Source organism: Notolabrus celidotus, chromosome 1 (genome assembly GCF_009762535.1).
Source record: "Notolabrus celidotus isolate fNotCel1 chromosome 1, fNotCel1.pri, whole genome shotgun sequence".
NCBI classification, from domain to species: Eukaryota; Metazoa; Chordata; class Actinopteri; order Labriformes; family Labridae; genus Notolabrus; species Notolabrus celidotus.
Window position 1 is genome coordinate 89,320 of NC_048272.1, and position 24,291 is coordinate 113,610.

The window sequence follows — 24,291 nt, forward strand, 5'->3', positions numbered from 1 at the left end:
AACAGACAAAGGGTGTGAAACACACCTTAGGGACCCTGCCCTGATGTAGATACCTACAACAGACAAAGGGTGTGAAACACACCTTAGGGACCCTGCCCTGATGTAGATACCTGCAACAGACAAAGGGTGTGAAACACACCTTAGGGACCCCGCCCTGATGTAGATACCTACAACAGACAAAGGGTGTGAAACACACCTTAGGGACCCCGCCCTGATGTAGATACCTGCAACAGACAAAGGGTGTGAAACACACCTTGGGGGGCGGTTCTCAGGTACAAAAGTTCAAGCTTTCCCCATGTTCGAGGTCTTTCTTCATTCCAACTGCTCGGGTGTTGACTGACCTTTTCCTTGCAAAGATAATAAAACCTTGTCGGCCGGCAGAAGTCTCTATTTCATTATTCACCAGTAACGGGAAGTAACGGCAAAAACTTCCACAACAATTTGGTGTCAGAAGTGGGATCCCTCGAGCGACCGTCTGGGACGGAGCGCGGTCAGTGACAGGCCATCCTGGAATTAAAAGGTTTTCCAGCCTCTTACTTAAAATCTCTTTCTGAGAAGGGAGGACTGACCGCAGACGCCCCAGATCTTTGCCGCTGGGATTCCACGAACGCAATTTAGCGAAATTAATCTGGTGAGCACTGAAATATTGATATTTAAATGATTGTCCTTGATTGAAAATCGGTTTAATTTGGCAGAATATTTCCTTTTCTTGTATTATCCACAGTTGGTCAGCTTTTATCATTTGTAGCCTAAACGGGGCGTCTCCCCCTAAACGACGGGAAGTAACGGCAAAAACTTCCACAACAGCGCTTAGACCACTAGGCCACCAGCGCCCCAAAAGAGTCCACCTCTTTAATTGTAATAATTGGATAAATCTGGACAGCCCTTTTGTGGCCCATATTTTAAATAAATGGTCGGTCATACCTGTTGTATGAAATCTCTATCTTTTGTAATTTCTCTCAAATCCACTAAATCTTTGTGAAGTGGTTTTGTTCCAAACAGACTTGTAAAGGAAGGACCAGACTGTGAAGTCAAAGAAGAGATCATTTCACATCTAAATATCTGATCTTGAAGTGGTTCAAATGTTTGAATGAGAATTGTAAGTTTGTGGACAAGTACATTGAAATGTTAATTTTGCAGGGCACTATAAATGTTGATGAAAAGATGAGCTCAGGCTCTTTCTTTGCTCCATCTGAGCTCAACTTGAGACCCAAAAACTGAGTCTGACAAAAACAAATGGATGAGGTTAGATTGAGACAATTGAGAGAGCTCCCTGATTTCTCCACCTGAGCTCAAAAGGAGTCACAACACTTGAGAAATACCTGAGAATCATTTCAGATTCTGACCAGATCTCCTTTTGAACTGAAAGGGAGACTAAGCTGAGACTTTTTACAACTTTTTTTTTTTCTGGAGGCAAGAATGAGAAACAGGAGACATAAGCTATAGTCTCATTTAGCTTTCAAACAGATCTCATTGTTGTCTAGGAGACAGAAATGAAACACTTTTGAGATCTCCTCTCTACATTTATTTTCCTATGGGTTGAGACGTCCAAAATGACTTCCTGTCCCGCTCCATCTGCTCTGTTAAGATTGATGCTTCTCTGATCCTGAGGACTCCGACCTGTCGGATCAGAGACGCAGCCGGAACGCTACAGAGCGGATCCAGTGGAAGTTAACACACTGACTAGAATAGAAACCTATCAGATCCAGTGCTGTGACGGATCAGAGACAGACCGGACATGGATCTGGTGGATTTTGTCCGTTACTTTCCAGACACCAGACTCTGGCTTCACATATTTCTAATGTTCTTAAATCTGTGTGCTTCACCCAAATGGCTGATAATGACTACGTTGCATCATCGCTTATGCATCCTGCAAACTTGGCTATCTTGGTCAATGTGTGCACCATCCTCACATTTGGATCCTGTTCCCGTCTCTGTCGCTGCTACACTACACACTACAACACAAGACTTACTCTCATCAACACAGGGCGTTCTGCTTTCGTCCACAGTGCTGCCAAAACAAACACAAAGCGATTCCTCACAGCTGCTTTAAACACATCGTTGCATAGAGTCACCCTTGAGGACGCCGTATGCAATAATTGATCATCTTTGGGACCATGCATTCATTCTCTCTTCATCGACTCAACACTCTGGTCTTGCCTCACACTCACTCTCTTTTCTTTGCTCTCTCACTTCATGCAGTGTTCATTTTGGTGGCTATTTTAGGCAAGGCAAGGCAAGGCAGCTTTATTTGTATAGTGCATTTCATACATTTAAAAGAGGTGAGAGTTGGAGCAGACCTGCAGCTTTCAGGGAGTGTGTTCCAGATATGTGGAGCATAATGACTAAACGCTGCTTCACCATGTTTCCTTCTGACTCTAGGGACTGAAAGCAGACCAGGACCTGATGACCTCAGAGGTCCAGGTGGTTCATAAAGTAGTAGCAGATCAGCCTAAACCATCCATGTCTTTATAAACCATCAGCAGGATTTTAAAGTCTATTCTCTGACAGACAGGAAGCCAGTGTAGGGATCTAAGAACTGGAGTGATGTGGTCTACTTTGTTGGTCCTTGTTAGGACTCGAGCAGCAGCATTCTGTATGAGCTGCAGCCGTCTGATGGACTTTTTAGGGAGTCCTGTAAAGACCCCGTTACAGTAGTCTAGTCTGCTAAAGATAAATGCATGGAGGAGTTTTTCTGCATCCTGCTGAGACATGAGTCCTTTAATCCTTGATATATTCTGAAGGTGATAATAGGCGGACTTTGTGATGGTCTTAATGTGGCTGCTGAAATGAAGGTCTGAGTCTAAGACTACACCAAGGTTTCTGGCTTGGTTTGAACATTTCATCTGTGCAGATTGGAGCTGAGCAGTAACCTTTAACCTTTCTTCCTCCAAAAACAATCATTTCAGTTTTTTCTTTGTTTAACTGAAGAGATTTTAGATTTAGTCTTAGTCTTTAGACAAGAATGCCTGTTAGTTTTAGTCACATTTTAGTCTTTTCAGCCCTTTATAGTTTCCAGGCAGCCAATCAGTGCAGCGCCTCATTATCATAGCATCCCCCGCCCCCTCAGATCTCTGCATGGATGACGAGGTTAGAAACTGAGAGGCTGCAGACTCAACCACTGAGGATACATGTAGGACTTTTTTTGCAACTGAATAAAAACAAAAAGACAAATATTGTGTCTTCTTTAAAGGTGACATATCACGCTTTTTTCATGAACATATATTGGTCTAAGAGGTCCCCAAAACATGTCTTTAAAGTTTATGCTCAAAAAAACACTTTGAAATCAGATTCTGGTCTGCCTGAAAACCCCTCTTCTTCAGTCCTCCTCAGAACAGTCTGTTTTCTGTCTGACCACGCCCCCTCAGGAAGTGGGTGTGGCCTCGGCTGTCCAGCACGTTGATCTAATGTTTACATGTTGGCTGAATATACACGGCTGCTCACAGACCCGCGTTACTTCAACCCTCTGAATCTGATCCAGAATCTGATCCTGACGGAGAGGCGCCTGCAGCAGGACCTTTCTGAACCATTGGTCACAGATTTAGTGTTTCTTGTTGTTTTATTTGTCAGTATGTAGAGGTGAAAAGACGTAGAAATGTTCTTTTTAATGGTTCTCTACCTGAAATCTGTGTCCCTGTCTACAAACCCCCTGAAAAGTAAAAGACTCCATTCTGCCCCTGTTCTGATTTCTCCACCTTTCTGTAAATGTGTGCTGAAACCAGCCGTTTCAGTTTTCAGTGTTTTTCATCCGTCACAACGCCATCCGGTCTGTAACAGGAAGTCAGAGCTCAGAGCTTGTTCAGCCCATAGACTGTATAAAATACAACTCAACCCCTCCTCCGTTTTTCATTCCCTGCACACATGTGTGCTAACAAGGAGCTTAGGAGGGAGGCATGCTAGTTGTAGGCTGTCTTAATAAACACAAAGGTCGCTTTGACTCCCCACTTCTGCAGATTTGAAGATCTAGTGGAGGATTTTTATTTATCATGGAAAAGTGCTAGCGCTAGTTAGCATAGCCACATAGCTACAAGTCGTAGCTGTAGCTGTGTACCAAGACACACGTTGACATACTGACAAATAAAACAACAAGAAACACTAAATCTGTGACCAATGGTTCAGAAAGGTCCTGCTGCAGGCGCCTCTCCGTCAGGATCAGATTCTGGATCAGATTCAGAGGGTTGAAGTAACGCGGGTCTGTGAGCAGCCGTGTATATTCAGCCAACATGTAAACATTAGATCAACGTGCTGGACAGCCGAGGCCACACCCACTTCCTGAGGGGGCGTGGTCAGAGAGAAAACAGACTGTTCTGAGGAGGACTGAAGAAGAGGGTTTTTCAGGCAGACCAAAATCTGATTTCAAAGTGTTTTTTTGAGCATAAACTTTAAAGACATGTTTTGGGGACCTCTTAGACCAATATATGTTGATGAAAAAAGCCTGATATGTCACCTTTAAAGAACTATTTAGTTAATGTTTTTTTTAGCGGCTTCATGTCTTCTCTTGTGCTCAGAGATGCATCTTTGTGCATTGTGCTCATTACAAGAACATTCTTGTTTCTCTTTGGGGCAGTATGAAACAACTGTTGCTTTCTCAGTGAAAACAAATTCTGATGATGATGATCGCTGCATTCCTTGGTTTTCATCTGATGGAGAGACAACGGCAGACTCGTCCTCTGAATCCTCCTCGTCGTAGGAAAATTGACAATCTGGATCATCAATAACATTGTCCTGAAATCTCTTCCTCTGTATCACTATCCCAGTTCAAAATCTGTGATAAAGCTTCTTCAGCTGTAATCCTTCTGGAGCTCATGTTTGGTGTTTGTCAAAGAGATGACATGAGAACAGTGAAAAGGACAAGGGAGAGAAAGTTCCTCCTCTACACACACCTGGGTCTCTGGGTCTGAAAGGCACTCAAAAACAAAGTACATCAAAGAGAGACATGTATATTTGATCTGAACAGCTAATTAAATGTCCAGATGTTACACACCAGTTCATGACCCTAGATGAGGAAAAGTCACAAAGTTTCATGAAGAAAAAGAAAGGATAACCAGTTGGTCAACACAAAAACTGAAAAGGGTCAAATTGAATAATATAAGGGTAAAGTAAGGCAGTAATTATGTTTCTGTGAAAGTTTGTGTCTCCAATAAGTTTGTTTACAAAGTTGCTGACGGCTCAGATTGTTGCAGTAATTGCGTCGCATGAATAACAATAAAGACATGATTTACTCTGCTAACAGATCCAGCTCTCTAACATGATCGTCTTTCTGTTTCTGAATAAATGTGTGCTCTCTGAAACGAGCGTGCTGAGACTGTGATCGGTCCAGACGTGTCTGAAGTCGTTCCTCTGAGGGGAGGAGAGAGAGCGAGTGTGTGTGTGTGTGTGTGTGTGATGAATAAAGAGGAGCAGAAACCCTCAGCGCCTCATTAATAAACTGGCCTTAATTGCATGTGAACGTCCTCGGAGTGAAAGGATATTTTTGTGTCTCATTTCAAAGACAAATTACAGAACCTGTCATCAATAATCTGGCTGAGCCGGGAGACGAGGAGCTGTGTGTGTGTGTGTGTGTGTGCGTGTGTGATGATGTCAGAGACAGTGTATGTTTTAAATGTGCATGATTTCTTAAGTCCTCCCTCTTCTCTATCTCTGTGAGGACCCATTTGAGTTCCAGAGCGTGAAAATAAAGCTCTCTTGGAAAGTGGTGATTATTATTTTAGAGCTCTTGAAATGAAGAGCCACATTTACCAACATGTGTCAGGAATTGAGGTCACTCTTTTTTTTATATTGAGGTTACTTGCTGGAAATTGAAATATTTCTCAAAGTGAGGACATTTTTGGGGACAGACTGTTCAATGAGAACATCATGACGCATGAAAGATTTATGCTTCTGTGTTACCAATTCTGTTTGTTTGTGTTTTTAACTTTCACTATGAGAATGTTTTGGTGAGGACCGGTTTTGAATCAGTCACCATCATATGGTCATGAATCAGCTGCACTCATGCATGTGAGGGGGGGGTGTCATTACAGTGTTGGACTCACTCCGACCGCCAATCAACCTGCAGATTTGTGTCCGGTCCGTCTCTGATCCATCACAGTATCGGATCTGATAGGTTTCTATTCTAGTCAATGTGTTAACTTCCACTGGATCCACTCCGAGAGTCATGTGTGTTTTTAATGCAGTGACTTCCACTACAGAGTCATGTCTGTGTTTAATGCAGTGACTTCCACTACAGAGTCATGTCTGTTTTTAATGCAGTGACTTCCACTACAGAGTCATGTCTGTTTTTAATGCAGTGACTTCCACTACAGAGTCATGTCTGTTTTTAATGCAGTGACTTCCACTACAGAGTCATGTCTGTTTTTAATGCAGTGACTTCCACTACAGAGTCATGTCTGTTTTTAATGCAGTGACTTCCACTACAGAGTCATGTCTGTTTATAATGCAGTGACTTCCACTACAGAATCACGTCTGTTTTTAATGCAGTGACTTCCACTACAGAGTCATGTCTGTGTTTAATGCAGTGACTTCGACTACAGAGTCATGTCTGTTTTTAATGCAGTGACTTCCACTACAGAATCACGTCTGTTTTTAATGCAGTGACTTCCACTACAGAGTCATGTCTGTTTTTAATACAGTGACTTCCACTAGAGAGTCATGTCTGTGTTTAATGCAGTGACTTCCAGTATAGAGTCATGTCTGTTTTTAATGCAGTGACTTCCACTACAGAGTCATGTCTGTTTTTAATGCAGTGACTTCCACTACAGAGTCATGTCTGTTTTTAATGCAGTGACTTCCACTATAGAGTCATGTCTGTGTTTAATGCAGTGACTTCCACTACAGAGTCATGTCTGTTTTTAATGCAGTGACTTCCACTACAGAGTCATGTCTGTTTTTAATGCAGTGACTTCCACTACAGAGTCATGTCAGATTTTAATGCAGTGACTTCCACTACAGAGTCATGTCTGTTTTTAATGCAGTGACTTCCACTACAGAGTCATGTCTGTTTATAATGCAGTTACTTCCACTACAGAGTCATGTCTGTTTTTAATGCAGTGACTTCCACTACAGAGTCATATCTGTGTTTAATGCAGTGACTTCCACTACAGAGTCATGTCTGTGTTTAATGCAGTGACTTCCACTACAGAGTCATGTCTGTTTATAATGCAGTGACTTCCACTACAGAGTCATGTCTGTTTTTAATGCAGTGACTTCCACTACAGAGTCATGTCTGTTTATAATGCAGTGACTTCCACTACAGAGTCATGTCTGTTTTTAATGCAGTGACTTCCACTATAGAGTCATATCTGTTTAAAATGCAGTGACTTCCACTACAGAGTCATGTCTGTTTATAATGCAGTGACTTCCACTACAGAGTCATGTCTGTTTTTAATGCAGTGACTTCCACTACAGAGTCATGTCTGTTTTTAATGCAGTGACTTCCAGAAGTATAAATCAGCCTTAAAGCTAGGGTTGGTAGTCTTGGAAAACTAGCATGACATTGAATGTAGCATTTCCTCAGGACTCCTTCTAACCCCTCCCCTTGTACTTCCTCCAAAATGACCCCCCCCCCCCCCCCCCCCGCTCACATGCACGAGCGCCGCTGATTCTCGACCATATGATGGTGACTGATTCAAAACCGGTCCTCACCAAAACATTCTCATAGTGAAAGTTAAAAACACAAACAAACATGGCTGCTGTTAGCACTCACAGCTGTCATGCTAGCATTATCCAGTTGTCCTGGTGACACGATATCAGGAGGAAAGTTATAACACATATATAACACTGTAACAGCTCTACTGTTTGTTAAACCTGTTCAGTGTACATGCTCTTAATTCCTACAGTGTTGACAGTGTGGTGGGGTGACCCGGCTGTGAGGCAGTGACCAGAAATGAGGCTTCCAACTCAGTATCAGAGTTTACACACAAAGTTTATTCATGCAGCATGAGAGAGAAGTTACAGCGTACTCAAGAGCATCTGAAGTTCTCCACCAAATGACAGAGATGCCCAATACTTTAGAGTCCTTCAAACATGAGGAAGGAGAAAGGGAGGGGGGGAAATATTCCTATTCATCTTAGAACATTTGTGGTTATCAAAAGCACATATCAACAATTCTTCAAAGCTCTTACGTCGGCTCTTTTATCTAACACAAAGCGTTTGGCATGGTTACCAAAAAATCCCCTTCACTTACATTCAACTGCAATATGAGGCTAGGGTTGGTTCTCGGTCTTTGCAAAACAATTTGCTGAAGATGAATTTACCACATCCGGGGCTGAACCTGCCTTGAACTTGCAGAAGCTGGGGCTCTGACCTCAGTCTCTGCACAGATCTCTGGCCTTATGCATTACTATTTGCTGGTTTCTTCAATAAAACATATAAAATGGAAAACATATGAATACAATTGTTAAAAGAAGAATACATGAGCATAATAAGAAAAACATGATTATAATTAAGGATATTAATCAAGATTCCACAGCAGTCAGTGAAGGCATCAGGAGAGGTGTAGAGTGTGTGAGCGGGAGAGAGGAGAGACAAGAGGAGAAGTTCTTCATTCATTCAAACATTGATTGTTGTTTTGTTGGTTGCCGTGGTAACGGCCGACAGTGACCGGTTATTAAAGGTCAACGTGTTCACCAATCGGCTCGTCATCACTACAGCGTCCGGACGGACGCTACAGTACATCTACATTTCTGTAGGACTTACTGTTAGAATGACCCTTTAGCGGCTGGATGATACAGTAGGCATGACGAACAAAATCATAGGCGGTGGTTCAGGTGTACCACATACGGGTTTATTGAGCAGACAGCCACAGTGACATCAGACACCAACCAACAACGACACAGACAGATTATAACTGGCACCTTTTATAGTGTGGCACTAATTGGCCTCCTGGACCAAACCATCTGGAGGTGTTCACGAATTATTTATTCTGCTCTCCCTTAAAGGTGACATATCATGCAAAGTTGACTTTTTAATGGTTCTTTACCTGAAATATGTGTCCCTGTCTACAAACCCCCCGAGAATGAAAAGACTCCATTCTGCCCCTGTTCTGATTTCTCCACCTTTCTGTAAATGTGTGCTGAAACCAGCCGTTTCAGTTTTCAGTGTTTTTCATACGTCACAACGCCATCCGGTCTGTAACAGGAAGTCAGAGCTCGGAGCTTGTTCAGCCCATAGACTGTATAAAATACAACTCAACCCCTCCTCCGTTTTTCATTCCCTGCACACATGTGTGCTAACAAGGAGCTTAGGAGGGAGGCATGCTAGTTGTAGGCTGTCTTAATAAACACAAAGGTCGCTTTGACTCCCCACGTCTGCAGATTTGAAGATCTAGTGGATGATTTTTAGTTTTCATGGAAAAGTGCTAGCGCTAGTTAGCATAGCTACATAGCTACATGTTCGTAGCTGTGTACCAAGACACACGTCGACATGCTGACAAATAAACAACAAGAAACACTAAATCTGTGACCAATGGTTCAGAAAGGTCCTGCTGCAGGCGCCTCTCCGTCAGGATCAGATTCTGGATCAGATTCAGAGGGTTGAAGTAACGCGGGTCTGTGAGCAGCCGTGTATATTCAGCCAACATGTAAACATTAGATCGTGCTGGAGAGCCGAGGCACATCCACTTCCGGAGGGGGCGTGGTCAGAGGGAAAACAGAGTGTTCTGATGAGGAATGAAGAAGAGGGTTTTTCAGGCAGACCAAAATCTGATTTCAAAGTGTTTTTTTGAGCATAAACTTTATATGATATGTCCCCTTTAACTTAGACCCCTTCCCCTGTTTCTGACTTTATGTCCACAATATTAACCACATTTCATAATTCCCACATTTCCTAAAATACATCTAAAACATGCCCTTTAATTAATTCCCCTGCACCGCCAAATTCAGACTCCCCCCCTGACCAATTTGTGCTCTGGTCCCACCCCGGAACCTTTATCTGGGTGTGCGTCCCTCTGGGAATCTTTTAACCGGAACACCCTGGAGCGGACACAGAACAGCAACCCCAGGTAAGTCAAACAAACAATTTCGACCTATTTGCACTACCGCCCTGGCACATTTTAACGTTAATACAACCGCACATATTCCTAAACACTGCACACATGATTACTTAGTGCTGACGTTAAACATCGTCTCGCGGAACCTTCTAACTCTCCTCTCTTCTTCAGGTGGAGCAGCGCCCCCACGCCGGCAACCCCCGGACCACTACACCTCAACCACACACTATGGTTTGCCTAACTCCGGCTTAATTCCTTAATCAATAAATAACAACAACAAATGTGCAAATACGCAATGTGCAAATGTACTGTGCAAAGATCGCTAATAAAGTGCAAAGTGCCATCAATACTGTGTGTTGTTTATTAAAGTGCCGTGAGCCCCAAACCCTTGTGCAATATTTACAATACAACAGCCGTCCATCATGAGTAACGAAGGCTCCTCGTTACACTTACTAAATGTCATTCATTCTTCTGCTTGTCAGAGCCCCCGTGGTGAGAGCTTTTTAGACTCTGATCCGGACTACAGTCCTGAGCAAAGACCCTCATGGGGTCAGAGGGGACAGGCGTGAGGTGGAGCGAGAGGGGCAGTGAATAGAGTCAGGGGAAGCAGAGGCAGGAGACGGGGAGTGAACGCCGGGGACATGTATGCTCTGCAGGAGGCGGGCAGAACGGCAGGATGGGATCTGATTGGTTTCTTAATTTGGCTCCTGATGGCAGGGATTGGTTGGTGTTTTCCCAGGTTTACTCCGGCTGTAGATAGCAGCTTTTTTTTACCTCTTTTTAAAGAACACATTATGTATTGATTACCATCAGGACATAAAGATCATTTTAACCAGGAGAACAAAAAGTGGATCTAAATCTGAACACCAACCCCAGCTTTAATGCAGCCTTCAACAGCTGTTGAGGAATCTGAGAAATCTTGGCATAGGGTGAGAGTTAGACCAGGTCCAGTCATTAGGGATGAAAACAGGTTGTTTGTACTAATGCTGAAATAAATGGATTAGCAGTCTGCATGATCCAGGTTAACGCCCCAACAAAGCATTACATGTAATAATGGTAGACCCCACCATTACAGGTGCTAACGGCAGGATTACCTCACCTGTTCGGCTGTTTAAAGGATGGAGGACATCGTGCTGACGCGTTCATATAAGCAAAGACAAAGTCACAGATTCAGGAGACACAACATAATTCTGAGGGAACCTACCAGCAACACAGACAGACATTAATTTTACAGTCTGTGGTGGGAACACAGTTTGTGATAGTGTGTCTTGAGCTTAGCTAGATGATGACTCGTACAGAGCGAGGTCACTTCCCACCACGTCATTTCTAAAGTCGTACGGCTTCAGAGATATGTTTATGTAACAGGAAGTCTGAGGGTTGGTTTCAACGTTCAGCTGCGGTGGATAAGATGAGAGTAAGGGTATCAGGATTGTGCAATGTGAGGGAGAGTCCTCACAAATGAAAGAGTACAGACGTGTGTGTGTGTGTGTGTGTGTGTGTGTGTGTGTGTGTGTGTGAGCACATATTTCATGCGAGCTTCTGTATTAATGAGAAGCAGAGATCAGCAATTATTCAGAACCAAACCAGTGAGCAGAGAGTCATGCAAACCAGCAGGCCGTCTCCTTACACACGTTCAGACATGACAGACTCTCTGCTAATACCAAAACCACAGACCAGGATACTACTACCATGTGTTTTCTTAAAAATCTGGGGACTAGTGACCCAGTTCAGCAATCCTGAAGTCTGGAACTAGATTATCCTTTTGATGCGACCCTGTCCTGGTCTTTGTGGTGCTTCTTCTTTAATCCTGATCTTTCCTGGTTTTCCCTGTTTCTTCCATTCATATGTTAGGACTCTCTCCTACCGCCAATCAACCTGCACACCTGAGAAGCAGCTTCTCACCAAGCTCCTGCAGCATAAATACCCAAGTCCACAACCTGATCATCAGATCTGTGTCCGGTCTGACTCTGATCCGTCACATCACCGGATCCGGTTTCTATACTAGTCCACTACACTACAGAGTCATGTCTGTGTTTAATGCAGTGACTTCCACTACAGAGTCATGACTATAATGCAGTGACTTCCACTACAGAGTCATATCTGTGTTTAATGCAGTGACTTCCACTACAGAGTCATGTATATGTTAAATGCAGTGAATTCCACTACATAGTCATGTCTGTGTTTAATGCAGTGACTTCCACTACGGAGTCGTGTCTGTTTTTAATGCAGTGACTTCCACTACAGTCATGTCTGTTTTTAATGCAGTGACTTCCACTACAGAGTCATGTCTGTGTTTAATGCAGTGACTTCCACTACAGAGTCATGTCTGTTTTTAATGCAGTGACTTCCACTAGAGTCATGTCTGTTTTTAATGCAGTGACTTCCACTACAGAGTCATGTCTGTTTTTAATGCAGTGACTTCCACTACAGAGTCATGTCTGTTTAAAATGCAGTGACTTCCACTACAGAGTCATGTCTGTTTTTAATGCAGTGACTTCCACTACAGAGTCATGTCTGTTTTTAATGCTGTGACTTCCACTACAGAGTCATGTCTGTTTTTAATGCAGTGACTTCCACTACAGAGTCATGTCTGTTTTTAATGCAGTGACTTCCACTACAGAGTCATGCAGTGACTTCCACTACGGAGTCATGTCTGTTTATGATGCAGTGACTTCCACTATAGAGTCATGTCTGTTTTTAATGCAGTGACTTACACTACAGAGTCATGTCTGTTTTTAATGCAGTGACTTCCACTAGAGTCATGTCTGTTTTTAATGCAGTGACTTCCACTACAGAGTCATGTCTGTTTTTAATGCAGTGACTTCCACTAGAGTCATGTCTGTTTTTAATGCAGTGACTTCCACTACAGAGTCATTTCTGTTTAAAATGCAGTGACTTCCACTACAGAGTCATGTCTGTTTAAAATGCAGTGACTTCCACTACAGAGTCATGTCTGTGTTTAATGCAGTGACTTCCACTACAGAGTCATGACTGTTTTTAATGCAGTGACTTCCACAGGAGTCATGTCTGTGTTTAATGCAGTGACTTCCACTACAGAGTCATGTCTGTCTTTAATGCAGTGACTTCCACTACAGAGCCATGTCTGTTTTTAATGCAATTACTTCCACTAGAGTCATGTCTGTGTTTAATGCAGTGACTTCCACTACAGAGTCATGTCTGTTTTTAATGCAGTGACTTCCACTACAGAGTCATGTCTGTTTTTAATACGGTGACTTCCACTACAGAGTCATGTCTGTTTTTCATGCAGTGACTTCCACTACAGAGTCATGCCTGTTTTTCATGCAGTGACTTCCACTACAGAGTCATGCCTGTTTTTCATGCAGTGACTTCCACTACAGAGTCATGTCTGTGTTTAATGCAGTGACTTCCACTACAGAGTCATGTCTGTTTTTAATGCAGTGACTTCCACTACAGAGTCATGTCTGTTTAAAATGCAGTGACTTCCACTACAGAGTCACGTCCTGTGGGTGTCACCCTGACACAACTTCCCACCTTCACTCAGCAGCTTGTCTCAGGATGAAGATGATGAAGATGGACAGTGATGAAGAGGTGGAAGCATGTTTTGCATTGTTGTTCTACCTCAAACAGTCTCTGTGCTCCTCACAGGGCAGCATTCAAACCTTCACTCTCCTCTCGTAGTCCTCCCTAATCGGCTTGATGTGAAATGTGAGCGAGAGAGAGACTCTTAAAGATTTTGTTGCAGTCCAAGGTCTCCTTCAGAGGATGCACTCAGAAGCCGACAGCCCTCACAGCGCTCAGCCTCCTCCACACAGACACACTCTTCTGTTGGAAGGTCTCCCGGTTTACGTGTCAGCACTGTGTAACGACGTGGACCTTGAGCTGTTTTGTTCTTCCCGCTGAAGTCACTCTGTCATCCATGGACTTGAGACAGCAGGGATTTATTTAACTCTTTCTCTGCAGGCGGAATAAAAAGCACTCACAGCATGAGGGCTGAATGTTTGCTGTCACTTCTGGCCTTCACTAAAGTGTCTGTTCCACTGAGGCAGATCAAATCTTGAACTTCTAACCCAGCGTACTCGCACACTGAGTGAAGGCTAGTTTCTGTTTAATTATTGATGTTACAGATTAACATTAATTTGCATGAACTTATTTAACAGGCTGATGATGCTGTGAAGCAACAAAGTCAGACAAACTGCTCTGGAGTTCAGTCTCTTTTCTGGTCTGATGGAGAATCCAAAAACACAGGAAAAATACTGATTATATGGTCGTTACAGAATCTAGTTTTTATGACAAATTCAGAAGCCAAAAGCAGCCTCAATGGCTGCTGACCATAGATTTACTGTGTAATACATGGACATAGTCTTTGTGACGTCACCAATATGTTTCTGAAGCGCTGTTTTGAAGCCAGGCGGCGGCGGCGGCGGCAGCCATATTGGAAATGTTGACCTCAACATAACTTTTCTGCACAGAAACAAACAACCTGGACAGGAAGTCAGGCACGAGGATCGCATGCAACATCCGCCAATTTCAAAATAAAACATCACATACAGACTCCCAAACGTTTAAAGATCGCACAGATCAGAAATACTCATCGATCATGGATGTAAGATACAAACAGACACATATCCCTGATCCAGGTCGACTACAACAGGACTTTAAGATGATCACTGAGTCAGAAGGTAACAGGACTTTAAGATGATCACTGAGTCAGAAGGTAACAGGACTTTAAGATGATCACTGAGTCAGAAGGTAACAGGACTTTAAGATGATCACTGAGTCAGAAGGTAACAGGACTTTAAGATGATCACTGTGTCAGAAGGTAACAGGACTTTAAGATGATGTCGGAAGGTAACAGGACTTTAAGATGATGTCAGAAGGTAACAGGACTTTAAGATGATCACTGTGTCAGAAGGTAACAGGACTTTAAGATGATCACTGAGTCAGAAGGTAACAAGACTTTAAGATGATCACTGAGTCAGAAGGTAACAGGACTTTAAGATGATCACTGTGTCAGAAGGTAACAGGACTTTAAGATGATGTAAGAAGGTAACAGGACTTTAAGATGATCACTGTGTCAGAAGGTAACAGGACTTTAAGATGATCACTGAGTCAGAAGGTAACAGGACTTTAAGATGATCACTGAGTCAGAAGGTAACAGGACTTTAAGATGATGTCAGAAGGTAACAGGACTTTAAGATGATCACTGAGTCAGAAGGTAACAGGACTTTAAGATGATGTCAGAAGGTAACAGGACTTTAAGATGATCACTGAGTCAGAAGGTAACAGGACTTTAAGATGATCACTGTGTCAGAAGGTAACAGGACTTTAAGATGATCACTGTGTCAGAAGGTAACAGGACTTTAAGATGATCACTGAGTCAGAAGGTAACAGGACTTTAAGATGATCACTGAGTCAGAAGGTAACAGGACTTTAAGATGATCACTGAGTCAGAAGGTAACAGGACTTTAAGATGATCACTGAGTCAGAAGGTAACAGGACTTTAAGATGATCACTGAGTCAGAAGGTAACAGGACTTTAAGATGATCACTGAGTCAGAAGGTAACAGGACTTTAAGATGATCACTGAGTCAGAAGGTAACAGGACTTTAAGATGATCACTGTGTCAGAAGGTAACAGGACTTTAAGATGATCACTGTGTCAGAAGGTAACAGGACTTTAAGATGATCTCTGTGTCAGAAGGTAACAGGACTTTAAGATGATCTCTGTGTCAGAAGGTAACAGGACTTTAAGATGATCACTGAGTCAGAAGGTAACAGGACTTTAAGATGATCACTGTGTCAGAAGGTAACAGGACTTTAAGATGATCACTGTGTCAGAAGGTAACAGGACTTTAAGATGATCACTGTGTCAGAAGGTAACAGGACTTTAAGATGATCACTGAGTCAGAAGGTAACAGGACAACAATATAGAGCCAAGTTATTATTATTACTCAAACTCAACAGTAAAAAGATGGAGCTCATGGTTGTGGCCTCCAAACCACTGCTCAGAAAGGTTGGAGATCTCCTCCTCCTCCATGTGGATGGCTGTTCCATCTCCACATCTCCTGAAGTCCACAACCCGGTAGTCATTCTTGACTCCACCCTCTCCTTCCGATCACACATCAAACCAGTCTCAAAGTCTGCCTTCTGTCACCTCAAGAACATCTCCAGTCTGTGTCCATCTCTCTCTGATTCAGTTGCTCAGACCCTCGTCCACGCTTTCATAACCACCCGGTTGGATTACTGCAATGGAGTCCTGTTCGGGGTACCCAGCAATGCCCTGGACCGGCTCCAATACGTGCAGAACTCAGCTGCCAGGGTTCTCACGCACACCAAGCCCTGGCAGCACATCACCCCCACTCTCATGCACCTCCACTGGCTCCCTGTAAAGTACCGCATCACCTATAAGCTCCTCCTCCTCACCTACAAATCCCTGCATCCCCCCCCCCCCCCCCACATACCTGGCTGACCTCCTCCACCAACACACTCCATCCCGGAACCTAAGGTCTTCGGACCTGGGTCTCCTCTCCATCCCCCGGACTAAGCTGCAGACCTTCAGGGACAGAGCCTTCAGTGTGGCAGCCCCCACTCTGTGGAACTCTCTCCCTCCTGACATCCACAGCGCCCCAACCCTGGACGGTTTTAAGAAAGCAGTCAAAACGCACCTTTTCCTCAAGGCCTCTCCCCGTTAGATATCCCCACCTACCCCCCAGACCCCCTACCTGACCCTGTGAAGCCACCTTGGGTTTCTTGAAAGGCCTTTACAGTTCTGCAGCATACTCAGTGATGATTAAAGCGCAAAAGTAATGGAATACTCTTCAAATGATCAGCTGGATCTATGCTGGACCCAGCTGATCCTGCCTGCTATGAGCTGACACTACGCTCCAAACACACGTCCTTTGGACTTTCGGGGTAACCCAGACCCCAGATGGGCAGAGAGGGGCGCAGAGATGAATGCACAGGGTGAGGGAGGTTGCAGAAGAACTATTCACTATAACATGATGCTATTTAATACTTATCATAGCTGACCTGCAGCTGACGTGGCAACTTCTTTCCACTGGAAGTTCACTGAAGGTTCAAATACAGAGCTTTGTGAGAGACTTCTTTTTTAACCTTTCTGAGTAAAACTTCAGATTAAAAGCTTTGTGTGAAAACAGGCAGAGCATCTCCACACACAAAAAACTGACCAGGCTTTTGTTTGGAAAGAAATTCTGGAAATGCTGTCATACTATATTTTTCATGCTTGTGACATAAGTATAGCTTTTAGTTTATAGTTCTGAGGCTTCATCATCATCAAGCCTTCTATATTTTAAAGACACAGCCTGGAGAGAGTGCAACTCCTGCACACAGCATCCAAATTCATTTCTGTAATAAGTATAAGATTTATGAAAGTTTTAATAAATTGGATCTGTCCTGTTTATGAATATGTAAATATATCAGACATGACTCATCTGCCTGTTCTCCTGACCCGCGGCTCTCATACAGCCGGCGTCTGTTTCCATTTCTGTCTCTTTAGCTCGTCTTCATCCAGAGTTAATTACAATAAATATTTTCCTCGGGGCTTTCTCTCATGCAGAAGCCCGACACGCAGGAGCAAAGGCCAGGGAGAACACAATCTTTCCTACTTTAATTCCAGACTGGTCTGTAGGTGGATTTACAGATAATGAGCGCTGGGAGAATATACAGTATGCTCAATAATGTGAAGCCGTCTCGCTCTGTGAGGTCGTAAAATGTCCTGCAGCAGAGACCAGAACGTGGACTTCAGCAGAACGTCGATACCTGAGGACAGAGTGTGTGGGTGCATCTGCAGAAAACAAGGAGGAAAATGAAACTGAGTAAACTCTGGGGTGTGTGCAGGCCTGCAGGTCACTTATTGGGCTGTAAATATGAAATACAGGAAAAGTTTGCGAGCAGATCTGAGTCCAGGGTCAATGCAGATTTAGTTTTGGTGCATACTTCAGTAGTATGTGTCTCACTCTGTTTCTGCAGGGCATGAGGTGGTCAGTGACCCTTCTTATGACAGCAGGAGGAAAAGGTGGGGACTAAATCGATCCAGGCACCTCTGATTTTTTCAAGAATTACGTTTCTCTTGACCTTTCACCTTTGACCACCGAATCTAATCCGTGCATTCTTGAGTCCAAGTGTTATACCCAGATCTGAAGGTATCCCTCAGATGTCCCTTTAGATATCACATTCACGGTTTGGCGGGGCCTTAGTGTTTGGCTCGGCCCTACTCGTTGGGGGTCCATCGGGGCTGGGTGGGTGGCTGGTGTCCCTGTCACCCTCCGTCCCCCTGCTGCCCCCTCCCCTGTGGGGGCCTGGTCCGCGGCTGCCCTCGGGGCCGGGGTGTTACTACGGCAGCCATTGGGGTGTCCCTCCATGCCCCCGCGGCCTGGTCCATCAGTCGCAGGGCGTGGGTGGGGGGTGCGGTGGGGGGGAGTGGTCAGGCCGTCTGGGGGGGGCAGGGGGGATTGGCCCTGCCACCTCCGCCCTTCCCCCGCTCCGGCGCGCCGGTTGGCGGGCTCTGGTCCTGGTCCTGCCCGTCTGCCTGGCTGTCTGCTCCTGGTGCCGGGCCCCCTCGGCCCTGGTGGCTCCTTTGGCTCCGTCTTGGGGGGCTGTGGGGGCGGTGTTGTCCCTTGGGGGGGCTGCGGGATCTCTCCCCCCTCGCCCCCCTTTCCTCCTGCTGGGTGACCTGGGGGTCGCCCTGGGTGCTCCGGCGGTACCTGCTTGCTTCCGGTCTGGGTCCTTGGCTCGTCCCCTGGCCTGGGTCTCCCGCGGCGGGTTGGGTCCTTCGGTCTGACTGCTCTCGCGGCCTGGGTGCCGGGCCGTACCGCTCGGCTGATCTGACCCAAGTGGTTTCATCTGCACCAGTGGTGGTCTTGTTACACAAATAGAACACAGCACGGCGGCAGCCCTCTGAGACCCAAGCTTCAGTAATGATTGTGGACACTAAGGGTTGCTTAATCATTAGTATCACCACACAGAGTTTTTGGCATCATGGTGAGATGGTCCCTCTCCATCTAAGTGTGTTAGGTCTCTCTCTCCTTCTCTCTCCCTGTCCCTTTGTATATCCTTATGTAATCTTTCTTTCACTTTCTCTTATTTATTTTATTTTTTTGGCCCACCTAGGTGTTCACGCCCTCTTTTACAGAACATGATATTAGCTGCCAATAAAAGATAGGCCAGAGTTCTAAGAGGGATGGTGATGGTTGCATGCACACAGTCACAAGCACAGAAGAAAAAGGTTTTCTTTCTTTTCTTTTGCTGCAAGAATAAATTGCATTAATATTTGACAGTTTGTGACAAACATGACACAAACCAGAAATATATATGCAGACAAGAGGAAAAAGAAAAAAGAGAAAAAGAAAAAAAAAAAAAGATATCACATTCACATATTTGCATGGTCAGACAGATGGACAACCTGAAAACAAAATGCCTCCGGCCATTGCTGCTGAATAAAGTAGCAGCATCTGGCTCCTCAGCTGCTTCATGTCCCACTTTCTGCACCGGCTGGTTGCTCACTTTCTCTGAGCGCTGGTTTGTAAGAGTTAAACATTTCTGTAAACACATCACATCAACTCGTAGATGTCCTAGCATCCCAAAATGCAAAATATGCACACTGTTGTCTTGTTGTTGCACTGTCTACGAGTGTTATTGTTGTCGCTTCAGAACTCCCAAATATACAGTATCTCACAAAAGTGAGCACACCCCTCACATTTCTGCACATATTTAATTATATCTTTTCATGGGACAACTCTGAAGAAATGACACTTTGATATAATGTGAAGTAGTCAGTGTACAGCTTGTACAACAGTGTAAATTTACTGTCCCCTCAAAATAACTCAACACACAGCCATTAATGTCTAAACCACCGGCAACAAAAGTGAGTACACCCCTAAGTGTCAATATTTGGTGTGGCCACCATTATTTTCCAGCACTGCCTGAACCCTCTTGGGCATGGAGTTCACCACAGCTTCACAGGTTCCCACTGGAGACCTCTTCCACTCCTCCATGACGACATCACAGAGCTGGTGGATATTAGAAACCTCCACCTTCTGTTTGAGGACGCCCCACAGATGCTCAATAGGGTTTAGGTCTCTGGAGACATGCTTGGCCACTCCATCACCTTCACCCTCAGCTCCTTTAGCAAGGCAGGGGCCGTCTTGGAGGTGTGTTTGGGGTCGTTATCATGTTGGAGTACTGCCCTGTGGCCCAGTTTCTGAAGAGGGAGGGGATCATGCTCTGCTGCAGTATGTCACAGTACATGTTGGCATTCATGGTTCCCTCAGTGAACTGTAGCTCCCCAGTGCCGGCAGCACCTTTCACAGAATAAAATCACAAACTGCTTCACAGGAAAATATCCAACACATTAAAAGAAACAGACAATAGCATAAATAGAACATTAGTCTGAACACAGTGAGTCGAAGGCCTGTTTAAATAAATGTGTCTTCATAAGTTTTTTAAAGGCGACAACAGATATAGCAGAACGGACATTTACAGGAAGAGCGTTCCACAATGTCGGTGCCACAACTTCAAAAGCACGGTCACCTTTTGTTCTTAAGCGCGCTCGAGGGACAACCAGCAAGCCCTGGTCAGAAGACCTGAGTGGCCTACTGGTAAGGTAGGGGTGGAGCAGGTCGACGATGTATTCAGGAGCCTGACCATGCAGAGCTCTATACACGAAAACGAGGACTTTAAAGTGAATCCTAAATTTAACTGGAAGCCAATGCAGGGAAGCTAGAATCGGAGTGATGTGGGTTGTCCGGCTGGACTTGGTCAACAGCCTTGCAGCGGCGTTCTGGACTAATTGAAGACGATGGAGGGACGATTTACTGAGGCAGGTGAAAAGTGAATTACAATAGTCCAGTCGGGATGAAACAAAAGCGTGTATGATCATTTCCAGTTCGGGATGTGACACAACAGACCTGAGTTTGGCAATGTTTCGTAAATGGAAGAAGCATAACCGGGACAACTGTTTTATGTTGTGATCAAAGTACACAGACTGATCGAATATAACTCCAAGATTTCTGAGTTTAGACTGGACAGCAGAGGAGAGGGAACCAATACACTGAGCAACCCTGGAAGCTATAGTATCGGAACCAACAATAAGGACCTCTGTCTTGTCAGCGTTTAGCTGATTAGCAAACATTATCTTCTTCTGGAGGAAAATGGTCGGGCAATGTGGGAAAAACATTGTCTCATTATTTTCCTTTTAAGACTTTTCTGACCAGCAGGCAACAATTTAAGAACTAAATAATTATTTTCCTGAGTTCTAAACTATTTTTATTCACCAAATGTTGCCTTTTCTGCACAATTTCATAATTTTGATCTTGTCTTGTGTCCTCTTTTGTGTCAAGAACATTTCCACGTCATGATAAAAACATTAATTTGAAAACCTGTCAGCTTTAAGAGTTCTTGTGTTTCTTCTTTATTGCCGTCTTGCAGAGTTCCAAGTGCTTTGGCTTTATACATGTAGTCCATATGAAGCTTTTTGAGACTTTGGTTTTGTTTGTGCTCTTGAAAGAAACTGCAAATGTTCAGATGATTCAGAATGTGATTAATATCTGTGCTATAAATAACACGTTTTAAGATGGAAGCTTGGGGCCATAAATAAATGGACCTTGGGCCGCGATTGGCCCCCGGGCCGTACTTTGGACACCCCTGCCCTACTCCATCATATTCACCATGGAAGAGAGTGAATGTAGAGGCGTACGTCTGTTGATGGATTTGAGGAAGAACATGAAAAAGAGGAGCCAGGGTGGAGAACCTGATTGGTGGAGTTGGGTTAGGCTGTACGCTCTACCTCTCCCTACGCCGCCATTTTCAATAAAGACAGAGGAGAGAGAGAATATTTATTTAAACTTTCCAACTCAACTTTGACCCCCGGCTGGGTACTTGAACATTTATATCCTCTCTGAAATATTTTAAAGGTGACATATCATGCAAAATGGACTTTTTAATGGTTCTCTACCTGAAATCTGTGTCCCTGTCTACAAACCCCCCGAGAATGAAAAGAATCCATTCTGCCCCTGTTCTGATTTCTCCACCTTTCTGTAAATGTGTGTGAAACGAGCCGTTTCAGTTTTCAGTGTTTTTCATACGTCACAACGCCATCTGGTCTGTAACAGGAAGTCAGAGCTCGGAGCTTGTTCAGCCCATAGACTGTATAAAATACAACTCAACCCCTCCTCCGTTTTTCATTCCCTGCACACATGTGTGCTAACAAGGAGCTTAGGAGGGAGGCATGCTAGTTGTAGGCTGTCTTAGGCAAGGCAAGGCAGCTTTATTTGTATAGAGCATTTCATACACGAGGGCAACTCAATGTGCTTTACATTAAAACATTAAAGCATTGGAGACATTCAGACAGGCATAAAAGAACACAATTAAAATGAAAAATATGATAAAACAGAAAAGAAAAGGAAAATTAGAAATATATTAAAAATTACATTAAAATTTTAATTTAAAGTGGGTTAAAATAATCTAAGATAGGAAGGCAGAGGGAAATAAAAAAGGTCTTAGTCTTTGATTTAAAGAGGTGAGAGTTGGAGCAGACCTGCAGCTTTCAGGGAGTGTGTTCCAGATATGTGGAGCATAATGACTAAACGCTGCTTCACCATGTTTCCTTCTGACTCTTGGGACTGAAAGCAGACCAGGACCTGATGACCTCAGAGGTCGAGGTGGTTCATAAAGTAGCAGCAGATCAGCCTAAACCATTCAGGTCTTTATAAACCATCAGCAGGATTTTAAAGTCTATTCTCTGACAGACAGGACGCCAGTGTAGGGATCTAAGAACTGGAGTAATGTGGTCTACGTTCTTGGTCCTTGTTAGGACTCGAGCAGCAGCATTCTGTATGAGCTGCAGCCGTCTGATGGACTCTTTAGGGAGTCCTGTAAAGACCCCGTTACAGTAGTCTAGTCTGCTAAAGATAAATGCATGGAGGAGTTTTTCTGCATCCTGCTGAGACATGAGTCCTTTAATCCTTGATATATTCTGAAGGTGATAGTAGGCAGACTTTGTAATGGTCTTAATGTGGCTGCTGAAATTAAGGTCTGAGTCTAAGACTACACCAAGGTTTCTGGCTTGGTTTGAACATTTCATCATTGCAGATTGGAGCTGAGCAGTAACCTTTAACCTTTCTTCCTCCAAAAACAATCATTTCAGTTTTTTCTTTGTTGAACTGAAGAAAGTTCTGTCTCGTCCAGTCCTTGATTTGTTCAATGCATTTACTCAGTGTTTGTATGGGACTATAATCCCCTGGTGATATGGTGATGTAAATGTGTCATCTGCATAGCTATGGTATTTTATTTGGTTGTTTCTTATTATCTGACCTAAGGGGAGCATGTAGATGTTGAATAGCAGAGGCCCCAGAATGGATCCCTGAGGTACTCCACATACGTCTTAATAAACACAAAGGTCGCTTTGACTCCCCACGTCTGCAGATTTGAAGATCTAGTGGAGGATTTTTATTTATCATGGATAAGTGCTAGCGCTAGTTAGCATAGCTACATAGCTACAAGTCGTAGCTGTATCTGTGTAGCAAGACACACGTCGACATGCTGACAAATAAAACAACAAGAAACACTAAATCTGTGACCAATGGTTCAGAAAGGTCCTGCTGCAGGCGCCTCTCCATCAGGATCAGATTCTGGATCAGATTCAGAGGGTTGAAGTAACGCGATCTCTTAGCAGCCGTGTATATTCAGCCAACATGTAAACATTAGATCAACGTGCTGGACAGCCGAGGAGGCCACACCCACTTCCTGAGGGGGCGTGGTCAGAGGGAAAACAGAGTGTTCTGATGAGGAATGAAGAAGAGGGTTTTTCAGGCAGACCAGAATCTGATTTCAAAGTGTTTTTTTGAGCGTAAACTTTAAAGACATGTTTTGGGGACCTCTTAGACCAAGATATGTTGATGACAAAAGCGTGATATGTCACCTTTAAAGCAATAAAGAAAAAACAAGTGGACGAAGGAGTCAGAGGGAAATCAACTATTAACAGAGGGACACACGGAGGGAGGAAAGTAATGAAAACTACAGAAAGATAAGTTCACTGATAAACAGAGAGAAGGATGGATGATTGCTGCAGACAGCAGATGGATGACGGACACGGAGTGAAGGAACAGATAATTAAATGAAAGCCACAAACTGATGATGGAGGCGAGTCAGAGGAGGCCGAGGAGCAGAGCGATGAAAACACAGGTCAGATGATTTAAGAGCGATGAGCTGATCGATCACAGACGGATAAATGGACAGAGGGCCGGACGGGGGAGAAAACAGGAGAAATGAAAAGGATGATGGAGAGATGTTCACGCAGGGTGGAGGATAA